Source organism: Nicotiana attenuata, chromosome 7 (genome assembly GCF_001879085.1).
Source record: "Nicotiana attenuata strain UT chromosome 7, NIATTr2, whole genome shotgun sequence".
Taxonomy (NCBI): domain Eukaryota; kingdom Viridiplantae; phylum Streptophyta; class Magnoliopsida; order Solanales; family Solanaceae; genus Nicotiana; species Nicotiana attenuata.
Genome location: NC_031995.1, coordinates 108883087 through 108904959, shown reverse-complemented (window position 1 = coordinate 108904959; position 21873 = coordinate 108883087). Strand labels below are relative to the sequence as shown.

General features: G+C 36.5%; 1 long non-coding RNA gene across 1 annotated transcript; it reads right to left on the bottom strand.

Moving 5' to 3' along the window:
* Positions 13210–16341, bottom strand: LOC109230624. Its single transcript, XR_002068690.1, has 3 exons — positions 16241–16341; positions 14791–14866; positions 13210–13467 (listed from the first exon to the last, which is right to left on the bottom strand). It is a non-coding gene; the product is annotated as an uncharacterized LOC109230624 (long non-coding RNA).

Genomic DNA, 21873 nt, shown 5'->3' with positions numbered 1-21873 from the left:
TTATGAGATTGTCTTACTCCAGAGGTCCCATGTTGTTCTTCCCTTTGGTGGTTTGACCGGCAAAACAAACTTCTTGAATCAGACTTATTACCACTCATGTGAATGGAACATAGATTATGCAAATATAATAATTAAAAAAAAGGTTATTTCTGATGCAGAGCAAAGGACTTATCTTTTCTTCCGAATACTGTGTTGCCTAATAACATTTGATCTGAAGCATTAAATGAAATTAGCCTATACTATCACCAGAAAATTAAGCTTAACCAGGGTATTGGATACCACGTTTGGTGAAGTCCAAAAACAGATTTGATAGTGGAGTCCTCCTTTATGCAATTTAAGTGAACATGTAGTGACACAGTCATTCTCCTTAAAAAGTAATGAAAATGGTCGTCGCACCACTGCATGCATTCAAGGCTGAAATATTTTAGGTTGTTCAGCTAACATCCTTACTGTTGCAAGATGTAAAATTATAACCCAAACTTGCTGGCCATCCTGAAAAGGAAAGGCCCATTGTGGGGTTTCGAACCGAGTGCCACTGGCCCTCGAGGATTTCTCGGTCATTAAGAAAAACACTTACACCATCTTGATATATTAGATGAAGAAATTATTGCAGTATCTCGTTCCACTGTATATAATCTTTTTTTCGATTTGGTAGATTGAGATAGTAAACTATCTTAAGATATTTATTCTTTCTTCTTAAAACTCTTGCAATTGTCAAGGGAGAAAACTTAGGAAGGCACCCGTATCTACTAAACGCATATCCTTTTGTCCAAAAGGAATAAGAATGGTAAACAGGAAAGAGATGGGATATGACGTAAATGCATATAATAAATTCTTATAGATGGTCTAGATAATTAGTGAAGGAATATCCAACTTCTTTTTGTATACATTTTCTGCCTATCACTACCTTCTTGGTATGGACTTTTTTATTTTTTATTTTTTTTCAGTCACATTTTATTTAATAAAGTTTATCTTATAAGAAAAAGAAGTATGTAACCTCAACCTGCATATGCCCTATATTGCATCGACAAGTTGAGCCATTAGTCATCATTAGATAAGATGGTGACAACTTCGCGAAGTACATAATCGCAAAAAACTAAACAACTGGAACATCTGTCATGATGAAGTGCTGACTCTAGTCTTTGCTCATTCAGAAAAGGGCTGAGTACATAGCCTATACAGGGATTATCTCTTAGGGGCAAACGGAAGAACCCTCTACAGACCATTTCAGTTCCATGCTATGTGAAGATATCATTTTAATTTTTGATGAAAAGGTATATTTTGTTTAGTTTGATTCTCTTTTAAAATCAAAGGTGTAGCTTTCAGAGCTCAAAATGCCCAGATCACCCATGTGAAAGGATCATATTATGGACAAATTAAGGTTTTCCTGTTGTCTTATCATGTGTTGGAAAATCAAGCACAACATTTTCATCTAAATGGTCCTGAAGTTCCCATTGATGTGGAAATCATGTATTAGTAGATATTTTAAATTTATATCTTCATTTGGACAAAGACTGGGTGTTGATATACATCCATAGGCTACACACTATGTTAGCTAGTTTCTTGAATGGCACGATTAATTTTTTAGCAGGGGTGGTCATGTCCTTATATTGTCTGTGGTTATAGTTATTAAGAAAAGAAAATAGATATGGACTCCCATAGTGTTCCTCATGAAGAGGTTTCTTACTGCATTCTGATTCCAAAAGGTATGATTTAAACTTAAGTCATAAAATCTTTGCAGACTGCTAAAAGTAGCACTAGTTAGGATGTTGAGTTCCTATTTGGTTTGTCTAGCGGTGTGACTAGTTCAAATTTCTAACAGCTTAACTTTGTGGCTCCCTCAATTAACTGATTTGTGGAAGGAAATGAATGTGACTCGATGTTGGTGTCAGTTGCATGTGGTCACAATAGCTGGGTGCAACATTTACTTCGGAATCTCGGCAATGGTTTTTCTGGTAATATCAGGGAAGATTTCATTATTAGTGAATGTTATCCGAAAGTATGGGAAAACAAGGGCATCATAGGCTAACAATAAAGACAAGAAAGTAATGAAAGCTTGTGGTTACTGATATGACAGGGGAGACAACTCATACAAGCAACTAAATGATGTGGTTGAAGTGGGTAATTTCTGAAAACATGTGTATATTGAAGTGACTTGTTAAATTATTTTCTCATTAATTTTGTGCTTAGTTCATGGGATGATGAAACTTGAGATATACCTCCTCTCTTGTTTCTGTGGGTTCTAGCAAAGGAACCAGTGGCAGAGGGAAACCAGGCTGGATTGCCTATCTAATTGAAAGTACTGAACCTCCTTTAGCCCTCAGCAACTCTTTTTGTAGTACGGTGGAGGCATTGATCTTCTTCTGTTAAACTAAGATGTCTGATGTTGACATTCAGGTCTTGCAATTCAATAGTCATATCTTAAACACTCATTTTTAATTTCTTGATCAAAACTGACCAATGAAATGTTGATATCTTCCCTTTGTTTCTTTTTTATGGTAGATATGAATCTAGTCCAGAAAGTTCATTTGACAGTCATAAGATGACTTTCATATGGATGCTTTTTTTGCATCAATTTGAAATTATTTCAATTGAGACATTTTGAAATTGTATTTAAGGCCTCCCAAAATCAAAATGATATGATGGTAGGTGAAAAGGAGGCTTTACTTTCCAGGATTTTGTAACTAGACTTACAAACGCAATACCATTATATACAAACCTTTTGTAGGCCCAACCTGCAAAACTGCTTATTCATATTACAGATACGCGAGGGAAATATAGCTCTATAGTAGCTCTATACTTGTAGTAAGTAGAAATTTCCTCTGGTGGATGGTAGTTGCAATTGTGCTGAGACATAACACAACTTCAGTCATAGAAGTTTGTAGTACTGGCTCAGCTGCTTTAAAATTAGCTGTTAAGCTTTTGCTCAGTTGTGCTCGTTGAAACCTGTATTATCCATCGAACACTTCGTCAAGTAAAATTTAAAAACTTAAGGAATGCTTTAAAGGCCGTAAAACTTTTTTGTATATTCATACATTGATCGTAACTGTAATAATTACTGACTGTACATCTACAAGAACACTACAGTTTGATAGAAGAACTTTGTGGAAGTAAATTATTACTGGTTTCATTGCTACTTGTACTGATAGGTTTATTAAATTCCATCACACTGAAATTTTGGATAGAGTGGAATAATATTGTAGAGCCACATGAACACAGAGGATTCATATATCTAGTCCTAACAAATCTGGGAGTGGACGTAATGGACGTAATACCATGGAGTAGTTAATCTTTTATAGTTGAACAGACATGACCTGTCGTAAGGGTAAGAAACAGTACATATGCACATTGCTACCATCACCACTATTGCTGCCAAGACTATTACTAGTACTATTTCCGTAATTGCATCTGGAGTCTTGTGTGATAAGAAAGTGCCACCGATACTCAAAGGTAAGTTTATAGAGCTGTGGTTAGACCGGCCATGTTGTATGGGGCAGAGTGTTGGCCGGTTAAGAACTCTCATATCCAGAGGATGAAAGTAGCAGAGATGCGGATGCTGAGGTGGATGTGCGGGCACACTAGGATAGACAAGATTAGGAATGATGATATTCGAAAGAAGGTGGGCGTCGCCCCTGTGGATGACAAGATGCGGGAAGCGAGGCTCAGATGGTTCGGGCACGTGCAGAGGAGAAGCCTTGATGCACCGGTGAGGAGGTGTGAGCGGTTGGTCGCGGTGGGTACGAGAAGAGGTAGAGGGAGACCTAAGAAGTATTAGGGAGAGGTGATCAGGCAGGACATGGTACGACTGCAGATTTCCGAGGACATGGCCATTGATAGGAAGGCCTGGAGGTCAAGCATTAGGGTTGTAGGATAGGGGTAGTAGAGCTTTCCTTACTTCATACCGGGGGTGAGGCGGGGTTGGATTAGGGTTGATATTAGATGGCTTGCAGTTTATGTTGAACCCACACTATTCTTGCTGTTTAACTTAGCTTGGGCCTTAGACTCTGGTTACTGTTATTGCATGTCATTCATTTTTTGGTTTTTATGTTTCTGTTACTATTACGGTTTCTGCTGGAGTTACTAATGAATTCTCTTTTCTTTTCTTGTTTTTTTATTTCCGTCTTTCTGAGCCGAGGGTCTATCGAAAACAGCCTCTCTGCCCTATCGGGGCAGGGGTAAGGTTTGCGTACACATTACCCTCCCCAGACCCCACTATGTGGGATTTTACTAGGTAGTTGTTGTTGTACATTCCTTTGTAGTCTGTTCCAAAATAAATGATACATTTCTAAATTTGAAAATAGTTCAACTTTAAACTCCTCATTTTACTCATTTTACTCATTTTACCCTTAATGAGAAGCTTTTATAACCACACAAAAGTCATGGCCCCACAAAGCTTTACCCCTTAAGCTTTTAAGACCACAAATTTCAAAAGTCTTTCTTTTTTTCCTTAAACTCCGTGCCGAGTCAAACTACCTCATTTAATTTGTAACGGAGGAAGTATATTCATACATGTTTCGTCCGTATTTGCGAAGCAAGGTATGTACCGAAATAGACATGAAAGTTAGCCATCCTGACAGTATTCTCCTTGACTTTATTGAATGAGCTTAGTTTTATAATCTCAAGGATGTAAAATGGTGCATTGTTTTAACCTGTGTTGTACAAGTACCCAGTTTAAGTTAGGTAAAGAATTCTTAAATTGGTTAAAGTATAGAGAAACATTAATGGAGAATGACCAAAAGAAGAAGGAGAATGAACTATGAACAAACCATTTGACTTGGTGAAGGAAGAGAATTTGAGAGACTATGAAGGTGAGAAGTGGAAATAACAAAACAATGGATTAATTTTGGGGACCGGGATCCTAACAGGACAGAGGAAAGAAAAGTTGGATTCCACGCGGAAGGGCAGCACCGCAAGGGCTGTGATGTAGGCAGCCTACTCTGATTGGTTGATTCCACGGCTCGAACCTACTAAAACAACTTTACCGTTGCTCCAAGGCTCCCCTTCTAGTAACAAACTTGTACAATGTGATCAATTTGAGAACTCGTATGCTGCATTCTCAGTATTTACATAAGGGAAAAGAAGAGTTCCCCGGCACAGCTTAACTAAGCTTCATTGTTAGGTGATGAACTAAACTCAGTATCCAGTCCATTATAACAGGTGATACACCACATGTGCTTGTAGGGAAATATGTTGGGAGCTGTATCACTAGGACTGTGTAGTGTGCGAGTTCTATCGAATATATTTTATTTTGTGCTAGCTAGGTGAAATTGCCTACCTTTACTGGGGAAGGTTATAAGTTATGCAATATGCTACAGATCTGAAGTCTGTTCTTTTAAAACCATGTTAAAGCCTGGAAAGGAAGAAAAAATGAACGGAGCATTTGCTCGTAGAAATCACGAAGAGCGAAAATTGTTGCATTTTCTTTCTCTTTTGAAAATTTACAGCACCTATGAAATGGATACAGAAGTATACATGATCCTTACCAGAATTTACAGAAAACGGGATGGAAGAAAAGCAGTATACTCAATCCTTTGGGAAGCTGCACTTTTCAGAGAACTGAACAAGGAAATGGCTTTTGCATCTGATTAAAAAGGGCAGCCTGGTGCACTAAGCTCCCTCTATGCGCGGGATCCGGGAAAGGTCCGGACCACAAGGGTCTATTGTACGCAGGCTTAATACCCCACTACTAGAATTCCGGAAAAAAGCGACCAAAGTTGGTCTAAAGAGAAAAGCGACCAACGTTGGTCGCCAAACTAGCGAAAATAATAAAATAAATAAATGAAACTAATTAGCGACCAAGCTTGGTCGCCACTTGGTCGCTAAATTAGTCAAAATGTTGACTGGACTGGTCAGACTTGCTTGGTCAAATGTTTACTGAAATTAGCGACCAATGTTGGTCGTTAAAGTGGGACCCACCTTCAAAATTTTAATAATTATATTATTATTTTAAAAAAAATATAAAATTTAAATATATATAATTTAAACTTGGCAACCAGCGTTGGTCGCTAAATAAAGGGTAGGCAGATAGCGACCAAGTTTGGTCGCTAAAGTGGGACTCAGTTATAAATTTTAATAATTATATTTTTTAATTTAAATATAATATAAAATACGGAAAAGGGCCAAAACTATCCCTATCGTTTGATAAATGGTTTATAAATACCCTCCGTCCATCTATCCGTTCAAATAAATGCACTTCGTCCATCTATCCGTTTAAAAAACCACATGAAGTTAATTNTTAATTTAAATATTATATAAAATATAAATAAATCTGATTTAAATTTTGCGACCAACTTTGGTCGCTAAATTAATTTCATGTATAATTAGCGACCAAAGTTGGTCTCCATTAAGGTCAACAATGGTCAAAATTAAAAATTACTTTTGTATTTACTATCTAAATAATATAAATGTAAGCCGTTAATATATATAATATATATATAGTTACGCTGTACTATGCACTAAGTATAAGTGTACTAGGTAATATTATATCAAATATATAAGGCGTATATATATATATATATATAATATATATACTTACGCTCTACTATGCATTTAATATAAGTGTATTAGGTAATATTATATCGAATATATAAGGCGTATATATATATATATATATATATATATATATAGTTACGCCGTACTATGCACTAAGTATAAGTGTATTAGGTAATATTATATCGAATATATATGGCATATATATATATATATATATATATATATATATATATATATATATATATATATATATATATCGTTACGTTGTACTATGCACTAAGTGTAAGTGTATTAGGTAATATTATATCGAATATATATATATATATATATATATATATACACACTTACGCTGTACAATGCACTAAGTATAAGTGTATTAGGTACTATTATATCGAATATATATGGCGTATATATATATATATATATATATATAATATATTTACGCTGTACTATACACTAGATATAGCGACCAATGTTGGTCGCTATTCTGGTCAAACCGTCAGAAATTAGCGACCAATTTTGGTCGCTAATTTGGTCAAAATAGTCAATACATTTTTGCTTCCAAAAATAGCGACCAAAGTTGGTCGCTTTTTGTAAATACAGTAGCTAAAAAACGGGTTTCCCCTCATATTCTCTTATTTTCTTCTCTCTCTCACACTCAAACCCCCCCTCCCCTTCCGTCTCCCTCCACCGACGCCACCGTATCCCTCTACCCTCCACCCGCCGGCGGCAGCAGCAGCTCCACCGCCGGTGTCCTCCACTGTCCAGGTAGGTTTCTCTCTCCTTTCCTTGTTTTTTTCGAAATACACTGATTTATTTTAATTCCTTGTAGTTTGAGTTGTAAAAATTAATTGTTCTTAGCTAAATTAAATCTATGATAATTGTTAGTAGCTAAAATATTTAGTTTTACCTACTAATTTGGGGAAAAATGGTTTGAAGAGAAGAAACCCTAAACTTTTAGGGTTTATGATTTGTTCTTGTGAATCCTAACTTTTAGGTTTGAATTATAACCTTGAATCTTTGTATTGTCTTGATAGTTTAGTTATAAATTGAAATTTTAGTTTATGAATTGGAATTTTAGGATATGACTTGAAATTTTAGGATATGAATTGGAATTTTAGGATATGACTAGAAATTTTAGGATATGACTGGAACCTTTAGGATATGAATTGAACCTTTAGGATATGAATTGAAATTTTAGTTTATGAATTGGAATTTTAGGATATGACTTGAAATTTTAGGATATGAATTGGAATTTTAGGATATGACTAGAACCTTTAGGATTTGACTTGAACCTTTAGGATATGAATTGGAATTTTAGTTTATGAATTGGAATTTTAGGATATGACTTGAAATTTTAGGATATGAATTGGAATTTTAGGATATGACTTGAAATTTTAGGATATGACTAGAACCTTTAGGGTATGAATTGAACCTTTAGGATATGAATTGGAATTTTAGGATATGAATTGTAATTTTAGGATATGACTTGAAATTTTAGGATATGATTGGAATTTTAGTTTATGAATTGGAATTTTAGGATATGACTTGAAATTTTAGGATATGAATTGGAATTTTAGGATATGACTAGAACCTTTAGGATATGACTTGAACCTTTAGGATATGAATTGGAATTTTAGTTTATGAATTGGAATTTTAGGATATGAATTGAAATTTTAGTTTATGAATTGGAATTTTAGGATATGACTTGAAATTTTAGGATATGAATTGGAATTTTAGGATATGAATTGAATTTTTTTGGATATGAGTTGAACCTTTAGGATATGAATTAAAATTTTGGTTTATGTATTGGAATTTTAGATTGCGGGAGGATTTTGTAAAGGAGGTTGATGGTAATATTAGACATGCAATGGGACTTCCACCAAGAATAACTAAGACACAGTACCTAGCAGAGTGTGCCTTTAATTGTTCTTCTCATTAGCGACAACGATGATGAGAAGGCAAGAACATGTGTTTCAAATAGTTATGGTGTAGGTAGGAGTTTAACATCTCCTAAGTAGATAAATGAAGAGGTAATAGAGGAATTCTATACTTCAATTTCCAAGAGGAAAATGAGTTTAATTGGGAGTGACAAGGCTGATGGTGATGGAATATTTTCCGTTGGTCATGGCCGTTCCCATAAAACGGGGATCATAAGACTCTATGATGACAGAGATCATAGGAAGTTTTGTTCTTGACTTTCTTCCAAGTCTGATCCGTACAAGCTTAGTAGGATATTGGTGATATATTCTTCGGATACAGAAGAATATATCACCAATATCCCATTAAGCTTGTACGGATCAGACTTGTAAGAAAGTTGAGAACAAAACTTCCTATGATCTTTGTCATCATAGAGTCTTATGATCCCCGTTTTATGGGAACTGCCATGACCAACGGAAAACATTCCATCACCATTACCCTTGTCACTCTCAATTAAACTTCTTTTCTTCTTGGAAAATGAAGTAGAGAATTCCTCTATAATCTTTCTTTTATCTACTTAGGAAATGTTAAAATTCCTGCCTATACCATCACTAGTTGAAACACATGCCGTTGCAGTCTCAACATCATTATCGCTAACGAGAACAACAATTGATCAAAAGACACACCCTATCAACTACTGTATCTAAGTTATTCTTTGTATCCAAGTTCATCCCGAGTAATAGTACCACGAGGATAATCACCAAAGCCACCAAACAGCTTAATGATGCCAATGAAGCAAGATGAGCTATTCAATGAAACTCGTATTGTAAAGAAGAAGAAAGAGACTGATTCAGAAAGGTGGGTCGAGGGTCGAGCCTCGACTATATATGTAAGTTTTTTACTTTTCATTAAGTATTTTGATTTACTTTTATATAAATTTTAAATATTAATTCAATATAATTTTTCTTATAGGTTCGCTACACAGCTGATGTGGGGGAATTCATACGCAGTCAGCCACCTAACGAGTCGGCCGAGGCAATCCGACTTTCGAACGAGGATGCTAAAAGAACACTCCTTGAGTACTTTATATACTTTGAACTAGACAATAGAACTAGTTTTCGAATGAGCTTGTAATAAACGTTAACTTAGTTTTGTTAGCTTACTGTTTTAGTTCTATTGATCTTTATATTTTGTTGCTTTTTAGTGTTGTTGTTGTTGTTGTTGTTGTTGGCATAAAATGCCTGTTTAGGATATTTGGTATAAGCTGGCAGGTGGTGTAGCAGCCAAAACAGGCAGTTTTTGCCAAAAATATACCAAAAAAAGCGACCAACTTTGGTCTCTAGTTGGTCGCTTTTCACTTAAAAAAAACAATTTTTTGGTAATTTTGCGACCAACGTTGGTCGCTTATAGTTAAAAAAAAAAAATTAATTCTTGCCATTTGCGACCAATTTTGGTCGCAAATTAAATAAAAAATTATAAAAATTATTAATATAGCGACCAAAGTTGGTCGTTTGATATGATTAACAATAAATAAAAATAAAACGTTATTTACATCTTGCGACCAAAGTTGGTCGCCAAATTTATAATATTAAAATATTTGAGCGACCAAAGTTGGTCGCTATATGCTTTGCCCGGAAAATTTGGTCCTTCTACCTGTGAGACCAAAGTTGGTCGCTAATTAGCGACCAACTTTGGTCCCTAAGGTAAAGGGACCAGCTTAATATCGACCAGGCGTGTTTAATCGCTTTTTGGCCAATAAGCGACCAACTTTGGTCGCTTTTCGTGGTCGCTTTTTTCCGGATTTCTAGCAGTGCCCTGCATTTCTGGAAGAGGCTATTTCCACGGCTCGAATCATGACCTCCTGGTCACATGACATCAACTTTACTCCCCTTCGGCTTTTGCGTAACATACTGGCCTCCATAATCTGGGCTCTCATAGTCCATAATAATCACAGCCTTGTAACATTCTTCGAGGAGTCGAAACAAAGTCCCCCACGTGCATGGTAGGAGCCAACATCATTCAAGTCGTCAAGCTGAAGCACCTTGGTATAAAATCGAGTAGCAGGATTCCAAATGCAAATATGCTCCTTATATGAAGAAGTATAAGACCATGACAAGAACCCAAAAGCTTACTATATCGTATATAAATCTTATTTCATTTCGTGAAGGATAACTGAGTTGTTCCAAAGTGAGTTGTTGGTTTATGATTCGGAAAGAAGGTTTTATGTCCCATGTATAGTTGTTGAACGTTCAAACATGGTGACGATTGCTCCTTGTCGTCGTTGATTAGAGAGCTGGAATTTTGGACATGAAATCCAAGAACACCATGACTTAGAAACACACTTGAATCGTAAGAGGGATTTCACTAGTAAATTTGAGAGAATAATGATTGTGATTTCGTTTGGTACATCTGCCATTCGTCTGTTTTGGTGTTTGAAGTGAACGCCTGCTTTCTTTTGGGTCTTTTGTTGTGGAATGGATACGTTAATATTTGCCCTATTTAAAACCCTACCTAGGGTTTTCAGTTCTGTAGAAGCAAAACCCTAGAGTTATAGGAGTAAAATTCTATTACTCCGTAAAATATAATATTAGGAGAACAAGAAATATAAAAGAGAAATAGTAGAGATTCTTATTGCCAAGAATTCTGATACAACCAGTAGGGGTGTTCATGATTCGGTTTGGATCGGTTTTTCCCTAAAAAGAAACCAAACCAAGTAAGTCGGTTTTTCAAATATTAGAACCAAACCAAACCAATTAAGTCGGTTTTTTCTCGATTCGGTTTATGTCGGGTTTTGTCGGTTTTTCGGTTTTTTTTGGTTCTTTGTCTGTTTTTTCTTAAATATAAGATATACACTACCAAACACATATTTTGGCGACCACATTTTCAACGTAACACTATCAAATCAATTGCCCTTTGAGAAATCTATTATTTACCAAGATATATTGATGATAATTGAATCAAATAGTGATGAATAATTTAAGGACTCAACTAAAAATATATTATTTTTAACACGAAATGGATTCTTACACTTCACAAAAGAAAACTACCAATCAAACTAGAATGTAAAGGTAAAGAACTATACTAAAAGTGCAAACTATTAACATTTACCATAAAAATTTTGAAACTTTGTATAAAAATATACATATATATAGGTGTAATAATAAATTTGAAATAGCTACTCCTATAGTCGATTTGGTTCAATTTTTTTTGGTTTTTTTCTGATTAAAACCAAATCTAAACCAAATTTGATCGGTTTTTAAAATTCAAAACCAAAACCAAACCAAATAAAAAAGTATCAGTTTGTTTTGGTCGGTTTGATTTGGTTTTCGGTTTGGTTCGATTTTTCGGGTTTTTATGAACATCCCTAACAACCAGGATGACAAAATTAAATTTATAGGAGAGGAAAACCTTGTTCTCCAAGTAAAAAGGTGTTTCCTTTTAGGGAAAGAATCGTAAATCACCGGCACACCGCTAACATAAAAGTAGTACTTTATTTTTAAAAACCTTTTTTGTGGTACCACAAAAGGAATTTACATCCCCATTATGAGGAAGGAGTCTACCACCCCTTGGGGCCCCTCATTTGGGCGTTGATAAGTGAGGATTTTAGTCTATTATTTGCTTTCTTTTACTTGCGTTTTGGGCCTAAAATGCGTAAAGGTATTTCCGGAAACTCATCTTGCTGGAATTGATCAAAATGTGCCAAAGGAGGCATAATCAACTCATAAAGGAGTCAAAATTGAAAGAAAAACCAAGACTGGCCAGGAGACCTGAAACGTGGACCGCACAAATATTGCGCGACCGCGGCCACAAATACGCGGTCCGCGAAAGGTAGAATCAGAGAGTGCATATTCAGGCCAAATGTTGGGCGAGGTTCGCGCTAGAAAAGTGCGGCCGCGATTGAAATTATGCGGACTGCGGTTGCTGAGGTTCAGAGAGTTCACATTTCAAGCAAAAACAAGGAGTGCTCTCCGCGGTATGAATTATGCGGCAGCGAAATCCACCACGCGACCGCGATGCATATTACGCGCTTTGCGAAACAATGCTCATCCCAGATCCAGAAGTTAAAAATGTGGCCGCGGTCATATTTACGTGGCCGCAAAAGCAAGAGTGCGGTCACGGTGAGAATTACGTGGCCGCAAAACCTCTGCAGGGGCATTTTTGTCCGGAAATTTTAGCTTAGTATAAATAGATCTTTTTGACATTTTAGGTTAAGTTATATTTTTGCTGAGCACGTGAGACGGCTGAAAATTCTATTTTGGGCAATTTTGTACTATAATTATCTTCCAACATTAGATTTTTATCTTTTAATCTAGTATTATAAATTTTATCCTTATTTCATCTTTGATTTCTGCTATTTCCATGAGTAGTTAAACCCATAGCTAGGGTTGTAACCCAACCCTAGTGTTGGTATTTGATGGGTCTTGAATTTTAGGTCTTGAATCTGTATGGGTTACACTACAAGAAAACGGGCCTTTAACGAGGGAAAATTTGGTCGCTAAAAGTTCAAATCCGGTCGTCGCCGGTCGTTAAAAGCCCCATCGTTAAAAGTACACGACCGGATCCCACTCCGGTCGTTAAAAACCCTTTAGCGACAACAACAAATCCGGTCATTATATCTCCTTCTAGGGACTAGAAATTCCCTTCGCTATTTGTCATTTGGTCATAAAAAACTTCAACAACGGCAACTACTTCGGTCGTTTTTAAGTGCTTTTAGAGATTAGAATTTCTTCTGTTAATTGTAGTTATGCTTTCACATGTATACAGACTTAGGAAAATGTACAAAATAGTCAATTCTCATATAAAACATAATTCTTTAATTACAAAGAACTAAAGAGTCGCATTACAAAAAGTATACGTATCCTAATTGTATGATATTATTCTTTTCCTACTCCTAGAGAAAAAAAAAACGAAATTGTTGCATGTACAAATGATAACATCTTTAAACAACTGCTAGCAAAATAATGTAGATTCTTCTTCTACTTCAACTTGTTCTTTAAACTTCAACTCACTCTACATTGTCTCAAAGATGATTCTTCATATCTTCAAATTCTTGATCTGTTCAAAGAACAAATTCATGTTAGTTTAGAAAGCAAACTACTACTAGCTAGTTTTGTTTAGGACATAAATGAGTACTTAAGATGGTTAGGTTGCTAACACTGTAGAATATAAAATAAAGATGTAAAAATATATTTTATAGCATTATGAAATGTTAGAGCTTCTTACACTAACATCATTAAATTCAACAATAAAATATCACTAAATCTATTATATGTAACAAGCTATAATATTACAAAAAAGCAATACTACCTGACATCATAATATTACACCAAACAATAGCAAAATAAACATAATATATCAAACAAACCAATCTAGAAAAAGCTTCTATTGACAAAACCAAGCAAAATAATAGCAGACCAAAGAGCATCAAGTATGTCATATGACTCGTCCAGACATTTCCAATATACGCACTCAATATGCAGAACTCGTACGGAAGACTGATGCAAAGCCAACAATACTCACAATTATGGAGAATAGACAACTAATAATATATCTGATTAGAAAAAGGATGACAAAGTATGAGAGAAATCTCAAGTACTTACGTGAACTTTATAGAACCAGGACGAAACCAAAATTACTGTTGTTACTGATAAAAGCATAACCCACTTAAAGCAGCGGCAACAACCAACTTGAAACTGCTAAGTTTCAGGATTTCTATATAAAGTAAAAGCTCCAGAAGCAATACAGTGAAAGTTCTAAAAATACCATGACATATTTACTAAAATTAAAATTGCATATTCAAGCTCAAATTTAGCTCTAGGTACATTGAGGTTCTCTGGATTTTCTTGGGATCGTCTTATGAACCTGATTTACTTTTATTCTATGTTATAAGTAGCTATGTACTTTGGTATTCTCATGAAGGCTTTGATTTTATATCCCTCTCCACTGTAATCCTTTTTTGTCGTGCTTATATACGAGGTAGGGATCCATGCCAAACTCCCCAACACCATGGGAGGTGAAAGCTATGTTTTTAAAATAAAAAAAATATTCAAGCTCAAATATTAAAAGAAATGCAAAAGTTGCATTCCTAATTTAATATCATAGTTTTAGCTCTAGTTTCTCCTATATGAAAACTCTTTTCTTTTTATTTAAATTGAGTATTTTGTTCATCTTCTTTCAAAAGCCATACAATTGATCTGAGGGAGTTTTACATGTTATCAACTTCCCTATTCTACTCTGAATTGACTTTTTGAAACAGCTAATCCTTTCTTTACCTAGAATAAAAAAGTTCTTCTTCCAACTGTCATCACCTACAAGTAATAACTTATAACAATATAAAGAAAAAAATAAAGAAGAATATAGATTGAAACCATATGATACCTTGGAGATGGGCCGAGAAATTCTGATACTGAGGAGCTCCATAGTAATCTATCAGATGTAGGAACTCCACTAGTAGCTAGATTCAAGCACCAAAATTAGGGAATTATAAAACCAATAGCTAGCATATACTATCAGATCTAGGAACTATATTTGTACAATTTAGATTTGCAAAGAGTCACAAAAATACTAGAAAATACATTAAGCAGTGGCTGTTTCAGTTTATCAAATTAACAGTACATTAAACTAAACCATACAATTAACAATCAATCAAAAGTGTTAAGAAGAAACGAAAGTTACGAAATCTCTCAATCAGTCAATGCTCCAATTCTATTTCTAGATTAGAAGATTAAAAGGGAAAATAAGAATATTTGAAGTACTTGTAATAGATGAAATCTAAGAATAGTCCTAACTCATATGATGTGTTGGTACTGTCACTTTTTTTTTTTAGAGCATTGTCTAATATTTCCATCAATGTACTGCTCTTCTAAATTATAGTGGTATATGCATGAGTTTGCACGCACACACACAGCATATATATATATATATATAATGTTGAAATCCATAATTCAAAATAGTCACATGAGTAAGATACATTATCAAAATCAGCAAGTATTAAATAAAAATTATTTTACTGTGATTCCCTAACTATTGTTATCTCTTTAGATAAATAAATTAGGTAATGTCTTTTCTTACAATAATGATGGAATCTCATGCTCATAGAAGTGTAAGAAACTGCACATCTTTGCTTAGTTTTTCTAATCTATTGTATAAAGTATTTTTTCTTCTATTTCATTGTGTCTTTAATTAGTAGGGGGATACATGCTTTTGTGCACTAGGGATGTGTAGCTCCATGGTTAACAGTGTATTATTGCTTTTATTGTTGTACATGTGTTTTACCTCTTCAACCCACCACAATTTGCCCTGTACACCATTTTACTAAAGGGTATTTCACCTTATGTTCAATGTCTATTTTTGTTCAGATCTAAGCAGTAACTCTAGGAGCGTGCCTTTAAATTGAGGAAGAAGAACAATTTGTGTGGTGTCTATTTTGCAGGTTAATGCTCACCATCTCCCTTTTCACAAAAGAGCATAAGTACAGGGGTGAATTGTCCATTTCAAAATCCAAAAAAGCATAATTCTACTCTATTTAGGCTACTGCCGTACAATTCTTCGATAGTAGTTAAAACTCCTTAAAATCAGCTTCAGATCTGTACAAGTCAAAATATGTTGAAGAATTAGAAAAATAGAAAATCTCCAAATGGGGAGCATTGGAAAAGACACCATACCAGTTAATAATCCTAAAAATTATCTACTACAAGAATATATTGATTCGGCTGAACCATACTTTGACGAGAAGGAGAACAGGAAAAATGAACAGATACAGTAGTAGTTAATAATCTAAAAATTTCTCTACTACCTAACAAATACAAATTCAGAAAATTAAGGATACCTTGGCAAGAAGTAGAACAGAACCCTAAGAATAATTCAGTCAGAGGCAAGCAGAGAAAGCAGAATCGAGGTGACGGAAAAGAGTCCCGGCTGTTCTCTTATTCTGGCATGACGGTTTTCATTCTATGTTTTTTTTGTCTCGAGGGTCTTTGTCACGACCCAAAATCCACTAAGGGTCGTGATGGCGCCGGACAACACCGTCAGGCAAGCCAACCAAATTACTTAATTAAATTCTCGTTTTAATACTCTTGAAATCTATAATTTTTCTCTTTTTTTATAAATAAAAAGATAATCGCTTCAATTCAAATTAAATAATAAGCAATTAATACAAAATACTTCAAAATCGCCCCAGAACCCGGTGTCACAAGTGCATGAGCAATTTCTAAGGAAAACAGAATAAAGTACCACAACTGTCCGGAATACAATTGGACAGAAAATAAATAAAATCCTGAAAGAGACTATACTAGCTGCGGGTCGCCTCGAGAAAATACAGCTCACCTAGTCTTCGTGTCAACCATGCTGCTACGCCCACTAGGCCACTAGAGGTGCATATGCCTGTGCAACAAAAATGCACAGAAGTGTAGTATGAGTACGAAAATAACGTGTACTCAATGAGTATCCCGTCTAATCTCGAAGAAGTAGAGACGAGATGGTCGACTTTGACACTTACTAAAGGTCCAATAATAATATATTATTAATGCGAATAATAAGGGATTTATTAAGAGTGACCGAATTTCAAGTAAATGACGAACAGATGAAAGTTCCTTTTTATATTAAAAAATCTCCGGATTCATGATCTATTAGTTTTCAATTATTTCGAGTCGGGGAGAGCAATTATCAATGTCAATAAATCTCAAGGCAAACAATACAAGCATGCGCAAATCATGCCGAGGCGTACAGCCCGATCCAACAGAAAATAAACTGTGCACTGCCGAGGGTCGAACGGCGCGAACCATAGATGCATCTATTACCCCGCTCGTGAACTATCCATGCGACGCGGTCAACATAAAATAACAATCACCCTGCTCGCGAATCATACATGCGACGCAGGTACACATAGAAATACATGCTCATATAGCCAATTAAGAATTTATCGGGGAACATTTATCCAAATAAAAGCCACTTATCTTTTAACAATTTAAGAAAAATAAGTTTAATCCTTTTTTGAAATTCATTTACTAATTCGATGTGATTTAAGCAATTCGAGCTGTCAATAAGTTTATAATTAATCTAAGTATAGCACGCTTTTGGGTCCTAGACTACCCGGACAATAGCATAATAGTAGCTACGCACGGACTCTCGTCACCTCGTGCGTGCGTAGCCCCCACAAATAGAAGCACATAACCAATTAACTCACCTATGGGGACAATTCCCTCTTACAAGGTTAGAAAGGAGACTCACCTCGCTCCGAAGATCCATAACCGGCATTCCACGCCCTTCCGAAGACTCAAATTGATGCACAACGCTCCAAAACTAGCCAATGATTATGAAAATCCATTAATATATGATAAACTTCCCATATTAATTCAATTTATAACAATTTCTAACCCCGATCGGAAAGTTGACAAAAATGCCCTCGGGCCCACGTGCCCGGATTCCTAGATTTTTCGAAGACAAAGTTTACCCATAAACTCACGAACTCAAATATGTGATTTTCTCCTAATTCCATACCAAAAATCATGGTCAAAATCCAAGAACACTAATTTTCTAGGTTTTCCCTCAAACCCCAAGTTTTTTACAAATTTCCATGTTTAAATCCACATATAAACCTTGTATTTAACTCAAAACTAGCATAAATTACTTACCTCATGATGAATGACGGAACCCCCTCTTCAAAAGCTCCAAAAATCGCCCAAGCCAAGAGAAAAATGGGTAAAATGAACTCAATCCCGATTTTAAACATTCTGCCCAGCCCAGCCCAGGTCCGCCCTTCTTCGTGTTCGCGGCCTGTCGCTCGCGTTCGCGAAGGCCAGTTACCCAGCCCCTTCGCGTTCGCATACTGATCGCTGCCAACTCTGCACTACTATAAAGTAGGAAGAGAGGGTCGCAATAGCTTTTATCCGATATGAGGGTCGGGATCGAATTCCTCAGAGAGCTAGAAATTGGAGCTGGGTATCTATCTAGACTAGAGTCGTGTAATTGTTCTAAATGTCACTTCTAACATTTTTGGATTTTTTCAATTATAAACTACTATTATCAAACTACTAATTGAAACTAGATTATGCTACGAGATAATTGCTAAAGTTGTATCTAATGGGAAGAAGGCACTAGGGTCGTGACATCACCTAGGTGGCTAATTGACGGGTAGATGTTACTAAGGTTCGATTGACATGATTGGGGCACATGCTATAACCGTTGCACAATTTTACCCACTCTCACACCTCTCGGTAGAGAGAGTGATTTTGCCCAATTGACTCTCTCGAGACCAAATGGGTAGGCAGATTAGGACAAGCAACTAGGGTTCAAGTAGGGTGATTACTCTCTCGAGATTTAACTCGTTAATTGGGACTATCATTTCTCATGAGTCCATCCCAATTCCTTGTTGGGTTAATTTTGGGGTCATAGACTCTCTTTCCCAAGAAAAGTTAAACCCACCAAGATTGAATCAGTGTTTGCAACCACCAATTCTAAATTAAAACATAAAATCAACCCAAATAGCAAACACCCATAGTCAATCTAATCCTAGATGGCAACACCCATCAATTACCCACACTAGGGTTGAACCACAACCCTAGATAAAGGGTTTAGCTACACATGCTTAGAAGAGAAACTGAAGAAATAGATGAGGAACAAGACATAATAACTAAATACTAAATTAAATTGCAAGAATCTATCGTTAATTTGAAGCTAAGATGACAAAAATGGCTACAAAAGTTGTTCTCGCAAGCGCAACTGTGTTCTCAAGATAACAGATGACCAAAAAATGGTAAAATAACCTATTTATACTAGGCTAAAAAAATAGGACAAAAATACCCCTGCGGGGTCAGTGCGGGCCGCGCAAAATGGACCTCGGCCGCACAAGGCTCTTGAAATTCAAAACTTTAGCTCTCTGAAGTTGGGCTCCGCGGACCGCGTAAAATGGACCGCGGCCGCGGAGGGAGTTGGCGCGGTCCGCACAATAACGACCGCGGACCGCATGGCATTGTCTTGGCAAAATTGTAGTCCTCTGAATCTCTTGACCGCGGACCGCACAAAAGAGTAGTGCGGCCACAGAGTCCTGACCGCGGACCGCGAGATATGGACCGCGGCCGCATTGCCCTTGAGCCCAGTTTGCCAGCTCTCTAAATCTTCTAGTGCGGCCGCATACCAATTTGCGCGGTCCGCACTAGGCCTTCTTCCCTTAGATTTCTTGGTCTTTGATACTTGAACAAGTTTCACTCCTTTTTGAGCCGATCTTTGACATTTCGTCGCCTTGTCGATCAAACCTGCAAACAAGCACAACCTGTGAGCCTTTTGGGACTATTTTGTACAAATATATGATCAAAGCATAGGCAAGTAGGGGCATAAAACATGTTAAAATCCTAACTTATCAACTCCCCCAAACTTAAACCTTTGCTTGTCCTCAAGCAAACAAAGTAAGACCCACCCCTTAAAGGAAAATCCAAGTAATTCTAGCTTACCTAAAGTAACCTCAACAAGCATCAATTGGGACTAACAATTGCCCTCAATACAAATAGATCATTAACAACATTTAAACCTTGAAAACTATGGATCAAGAGTGACACAAGAGCATCAAGAATTGACTCATTGCATCAAAGAACTCTCTCAATTACCTTGGTCGCTGTGGAACCCAAACTCATACATCCTCAACTCTCCCTAAGCAAACCTCACCTTTTAGAGTACAAGTACACAAACCGAGGTTAATGGGAATTCACTCGTCTTTCTCAAGGAAAGGTCACAAGTCCGGCTCTAAGTACCATATGCTTGACCCTCATGTAAGTATCCACTAATGCGAGCGTCATCCGACTCAAGATCATATAGGGCTTTTGTGGAGTCAATGTGAAGGCTTTTGGTTGAGGGTAGGAAAAGTTGTTGGTCTATATGGGTTCCATCTTCCCTAAAGCACTTCTTTTGATTCATTTTGGTATAATTCTTTTGACTCTTTTGAGTATTTCACTTCCTTTCAAGGGGTTAGAGAGACGCATTGTCACTCTTTCTTATGCAATTCAAAACATTTCTCCTTTTTCTACTTTTTCCACACCTTTTTCACTTTTGTTTTTCCTTGAATCCCTTTTTATTCTTGTTCACATTGGGCTTTCTTTTTGTCTTTTTCTTTTCTTTCTTTTTCACTGCCTTCTTTTTCTTTTGCTTTTGTACCTTTTACCACTTTGTTTCCTTTCTTGTATCTCCCCCCAAACTTAGACTTTGCCATCACTCAAGGGAAGATTTGGGTGCCAAGAGAGGGTAGAATTTAGAACGGGTATAGGTTTGTAACATTGGTTCTTGAAAGAAAAAGGTTTAAGGCTCAAAAGGGTTAGCTAGGGATTATCTCATTGGTAGGCTATGGAATTTGTTCAATTATTTTTGGATCAAGGAGAGCCTATAATCGCTTCTCAAGTCTAATTTCACTCAAATTTCGCCTCAACAAACATTCAGGGCAAGTTCTAGACCATTGGCTCGAGACTTGGACTCAAAATTCGATTTCTCACCACACACACTCAAGGATTGCTTAAGACTTAGAGTCAACGGTCCACAACAACCTTAGACACGATTGAGCACACAATAGTCCCGAAAGACCACATGATGTTTGTTTGGTCAACACAAGAGTCTCAAGGTCACTACTTTCACCATCCTAAACACAACCACTTGTGTTTGACCATGGGATCAAAGGCAAATGTGCTAGGCCCAAGTGAAGCTTTGCTTGAGGTACCCTTAACTACAACTACCAAAAACAAAAACAAAAACGGACTCAAACCCTTAAGAAGGTTGTCACGCCATCTATCATTGGGAAGAGCCACCCGGTTCACATAAAATTCTACCTTTGGAAAGAACCGTGGCATTAAGAAAACCAAAGGCTTATTAAAAATGTCCAAAATAAAACAAAAGGCTACGAGTTTATATAAGAAGCTAAAAACGAAATTTTTTTGCGAAAATAGAAAATAGAATGAATATCTACAATAGGGGATTAGAATATACAATGGGGGATGAATATATAGAATAATGTAACTTTATATACAGACCAAAAGAAAGATCAAAGAAAGCATAAACTAAGTCAATCTATATATACAGTCATCCATGGATAAAAGTAGGGCGCACCCCCTCAAATAAAAGCTGGCATTGTCCTCAATGCCAACTAAAGCAAAAATAAGCACCAAAAAGTAGTTAAAGGATATAAAGACTCCCTAAGCCTCGTCCGTCTGCATAGGAGCATGAGTGGTCCCGGGTATGCTCAGGAACCTCAGACTGGTTCCCGATCTCCTGCTGCTCAACTGCTGGGACCTGGGACTGGACCTGGATTGGCTGTGGATATGGTACATCCTGTGGCTGACTGGATGAAGCCTCCTGAGGGTCTGCCAACAGGATAACGACATCATCTGCTCTCGGGATAGTCCTCTTCCTCTTAAGAGGCCTCTGTGACTGCTCCGGAACTGTGGCTGCTGCTGGGACTGCTGCTGAAGCTGGGTCCTCAAATAA